This window comes from Bufo bufo, chromosome 8, assembly GCF_905171765.1.
Source record: "Bufo bufo chromosome 8, aBufBuf1.1, whole genome shotgun sequence".
NCBI classification, from domain to species: Eukaryota; Metazoa; Chordata; class Amphibia; order Anura; family Bufonidae; genus Bufo; species Bufo bufo.
In genome coordinates this window covers 188,832,900-188,838,234 of record NC_053396.1, presented here as the reverse complement: position 1 = coordinate 188,838,234, position 5,335 = coordinate 188,832,900, and positions in this window count along the sequence as shown.

Genomic DNA, 5,335 nt, shown 5'->3' with positions numbered 1-5,335 from the left:
TCCTCAAGTTTATGAATAAATTGGCAACAGTCTACAAAAAAAGTCCAGATGGGTGTCACCGGTTGGGGGTGTGCCCCTGCACAGTCTGATACTGGCAGCATAGATTGGATAGTGTCAGGGGGACACACTCCAATCTGGTACCACTCATCTGGAATCTGGACCTGACATGTCAGGAGAGGTGACAGCTCCTCTTTAAATTGATATTTCAGTGGTTGTTTCTTCCAAGATTGATTCTTTTGATGCCCTTGGGAGCTGCTATTATAGAGATCCCCCCCCCCCTTTTTAAAAAAAAAAAAAAAAAAAAACAGGGTTAAATGATAACATGTAGTTTACAATGAAAAAAATTAAACAGGTTGAACAAGTTTAGAAAAAAAGGGGTCTATTTGTTTTCCAAAAACAGTGCCCCTCTTGTCCGTGGGTTGTGTCCAGTATTGCAGCCCTGCCCCATTCAGCACAAGGCAGCTTTTTTGGTGTTGCAGGCATGGATGGAGGGATGGGGTGAACGGCAAATAAAATGGTATCTACTCAGGGAAAAATAAAAAAAAACTAATTAGGAACAAATAAAACCGTTGATTTTTAGTGGCGGATGCATTTCGGGGTGGAATGTAAACACCCGGTAGAAGTCTGTAAAACTTCAATGGATAAGAAAGCAAATAATTTCTATGATGAATCATTGTTGTCTTTTTTTTATGTGTTTTTATATAGTTTGTCTTTCTTATTTAAAGAAAATGTTCAAAAGTTCATAAATAAAGAGGTACTTGGAAATGAAGAAATATTCCAGCAGTTTCCTTGCTTCTCTTTACGGGGTGATGGAATAGCCCTCTGTTATCAGTAGGGATCATCCACCAATCAGCAGATTGAAATGTGTAGCTATAACCCCCACCCTGTGTTGCTTGGCTTCCTTGTTTAGAAGCTAGACTGTTCAATGATTTATGCAAGTGCTGAGCTTCCTAAGCAGTTCTATCAGTGGGGACCAACATGGTGGCAGTTCCACTCCTTGTATACACAGAGGTTTTGGCAGCACTACTGATCCCATAATGGGGAAAACCATTAAAGGTACCTAAAGGGGGTGGTGCACGCAGATGGGGATCCTGGCTAATGGTCCCAACGTCTAGGAAAATGCAAAAAATTCCGCAGCACTCGCCAGTGTGGAAAATCAGGTGGTGATTTATTCACACATCAGCATGGTAAAAGCGACGTTTCGACCTTCATCGCTCTTTCTCAAGCAATGAAATAGGTTAACAAACATGTGCCTTATGTAATGCAAAACTGGGTGGGGATATCCCTCCCCCAAGTGGGACGGTACACCAGGAATTATATATCCATATATCTTCGTATATACATAAAAAGGGGTTATACCCAATCCAAAACAGTGTAGTGTTAAAACATTCAATACAGTGTGTGATCTAATATAACTTTAGAAATACCTCATAAGCAGAAATCGTGTCTCTGAAGTCCCGCTCCATGTCCGCATAGTCCCTAGAGAGCGCGCAAAATCTCGGCGTACCTGAAGCCACAGTGCGCATGCGTTCGCGTCTGCCATCAGCCAATAGAAAAAATTCCCCTGTGACGTCAGCTGTTGCCAATGCCCGAAGAGGCAGAAAACTCCGCTCCGCGGCACTGCATCCAGCTGAAAGTGTCGCATGGGGATAACGTCAGTGGTTGCCATGGGGACGCGGACGCCCACAAACCAAATCGTGAGCCATCCGCGTCGCCAGGCATCCTCCCAAAGTTGTCTCTAAGTGGCTCAAAGATAGGGGTAAGTGGGGGGAGGCCCAATTAAGAACCTTTATCAATCCTCTGGTGTTTGAAAGGGGTCAGATTGGGAACCCAGTCATTGATTAGATCACTGGTTCCATATCCAAATATACCCTCAAAATTATATGTGGTTCCTCCAGAGCGAACACCGATTTCCCTCAGTTATGCGCCCCTATAAGGACACCACATACCCATACATGCTTCCCCTTCCAATGATGACCATGTCCCATCCGTACCGTCAGATGGGACACATGTCCTCAATCAGGGGGTCACGGTCGTGAAAACTGTCTCCCGGGCCGATCATTAATAAAATGACACCAGCCCCGGTGACAGACCACGGCCGTCCACTCACCCATCAGTATACACTCAGAGAATTTAGGCTCTAAAGTTGGACTCACCCCCCACAGGCCGTAACTGGTCACCACATGTAGAGAATAAATAGAAGGCTGAACTGCATGACTATGGAGGCATCCGAAGAGGAAGTAATGTGGAACATGGAGGACTTCAGGGAGACCATTCCTGAAAAAGGAGGGTTAAATATATCTAAAAATAGTGTAACCCATAAGTTTAGATCACACACTGTATTGAATGTTTTAACACTACACTGTTTTGGATTGGGTATAACCCCTTTTTATGTATATACGAAGATATATGGATATATAATTCCTGGTGTACATTTTTAATTATATGCCATTTCTAAAATATTCAGATCCAGGTGCTGGTTTGAAAAATATAGATTTTTTCTCGAGGGACAACCCCTTTATCGTTATCAGTCAGAAAAACTGCAGTAATCTTCCTACAGTGCCCCCACAGGGGAATCAAAGTATTACGCATTTACAGTTCAGTGGAGTGTCTGAATAATGCATGGATGTGCTGTTTGTGGTCCCCCTAAAATCTAATAAAGAAACACTACTACACTGTCTGTGATGATAATTATCTCTGATGGTCATAATGATATCCACAAAGTGAAACAGCCGGCACTCCTTTCTCATTTATACGCGGTGCACGTGTCCAGGGTCGGCGTCCCACAATCACATAAAGAAGAAGACAGGCACTCGCTGGATTAGATGAAAAAAGCTTCCTTTTTATTGCCACATGGAGGACAACAGGTGACGCGTTTCGACTCTACAAATCGAGTCTTTGTCAATAAAAAGGAAGCTTTTTTCATCTAATCCAGCGAGTTCCGGTCTTCTTCTTTAGGTCATAATGATATGACTACTGGAGAAATAGAGGATTTGAATTGTAGGTCTACCTGAACATTCGTGTCCTGCCCTATGATTGTACTAATCGAGGTCCCTCAACCCTAACCCAAATCAAGTCCTTAGATGGGTTTTTCACTCTGTGATCAGCTTGTTGTCTGGTAGGGACAGTCCAAAGTGTCTCCCTGATCAGCTGTAATCTACTGGGAAACTGAGCAGTAAGTGTTCAGTTTTCTTTGCAGTGCCACCACAGTTTCTAGCAATGCCAGACCCCTTACTGCTTCTTTAGTGATCTGGCAAAGCGCTCATACAGCACTTTGCTGGATCAATGAGTGAGCTGTGCCTCTCCCCACTTCTTTCTTGTGTGATCAGAGCAGGCAGGAGAGGAAGGTGAAAGATCATTCAGCTCATGGAGGACTCTGTAAGAAACACCTCCCTCCCCATGCTGAAGGTCCCAAGGTAGCAGGGAAATACATGAAAGCTCTGACGACTTAGGGTCCATTCACACGTCCGCAAATGGGTCCGCATCCGTTCCGCAATATCGGGAACGGGTGCGGACCCATTCATTCTCAATGGGGCAGAACGGGATGCGGAGAGCACACTATGTGCTCTCCGAATCCGCATTTTCGGAGCACGGCCCCGAGCTTCCGGGACGCGGCTCCGCAAAAAAATAGAACATGTCCTATTCTTGTCCGCAATTGCAGACAAGAATAGGCAGATCTATGGGGTGTGCCGGCCGGGTGTATTGCGGATCCACAATTTGCGGATCTGCAATACACTACGGACGTGTGAATGGACCCTTAGTGTAGCTAAAGAACCTTTTATGATGTCACCAGTGGGAGGAGTCAGATCGGTAAGAAGAGGACTACAGTGTGGGTGCTGTAATGTACTGTACATTGCCTAGCAGTGATTCCAGTGACTTTACTGGCACTAATGGGCAGTCTTTAGCACTGCCCTAGTCTGTAAAACAGCCTAGGGCAGCACTAAAGACCGCCCATTAGTGCCGATGACATCATCGGGAACATGGCTAGGCATAAGCGTCCACCTAGCAGTGTAAAAATGTAAACAAACAGCCCTTGCCCTCATGCTCCAATGCTGCACTCAGAGGGGCTGGAGGGGTAAAGAATGGGTTATGCCTGGGTTCAGCTCTGCAATGTTCTGAAAATGCCGGCCTGGCCTGAAGAGACCGGTGCTGTGTTGCTGGCAACAGTGAAATCGGGGGAAGGTAAGTATTATAGGGTGCACTGAGAGACCATGGAGGCACATTAAGCATGGAGGCTCAAAGAAAGCATGAAGAGCACGGGAGAACATTGAGCATCAAGGCACAGAGGAAGCATGGGGGCACATTGAGCATGGAGGCCCAAAGAAAGCATGGCAGCCCAGAGAGAGCATGGGGCACTGAGAGCATGGGGGCATAGAGAGAATGCGGGCATACAGAGCATAGGGGTACAGACAGAGTGTGGGGCACCAAGAGCATAAGGCACAGACAAAGCATGAGGGCACACAGAGCATGGGGGCACAGAGCAAGAGAGCACTATATAATGGGGCACAGAGCATGTAGTGCTATATAATGGGGCACAGTGTATGTGGCACTATTGGGGCACAGAGCATGTGGAACTATATTTGGGGGCACAGAGCATGCGGAACTATGTGTCTAGGCACAGAGTATGTGGCACAGTATGAGGCCACAGAGCATGTGACACAGTATGGGGGCACTGACCATGTGGTACTATGTATGGAGGCACAGCCCACGTGGCACTATATATGGGGGCACAGGGCATGTGGCACAGTATAGGGGCACAGACTGTGTGACACTATAGGGGGCACTATCATTAAGGGCACTGTGTAGTGCATTATTTTCAAGGGGCACAGACCACAGTGTATGCTACTAAATATAATCAAGGCACAGTGTGTGGCACTAACAGGAGTCTGTGTTAGTATATAGGGCGTGCAGTCGTGTTGATGCGAGAAGCTGAAGACATATGGGTGTGTAACGGATCACCTGGCACCCCGACCGGGTACCTCCGTTGAATGAATGCTCCTAGTGCTTTCCGAGGACTCCAAGCACTCCACTTGACACCGTACGCACTGCAGACCCCACGAACCGCCGAAGCTTGGTGGAGGTCTCGCCGTCTCCTACCCACCCTGGACCTACGACAAGGCTCCAGGCTCCAGTGGGTGGACCTCTCCTAAAACCCAGTGGCGAGGTCGGTTTCGCCACACATCTCCCCCTCCCAGGGAAGACTAACCAGATACCTGACCTCACGGTCAGTACCTGAGTTAGTCTGGCAGTCCAACCACAACCCAATACTGGACCTGTTGAATCTTGGGGCCTGGCTCTGTTCTGTATGTCCCCAGCTGTTGAGTGGGCATCTGCT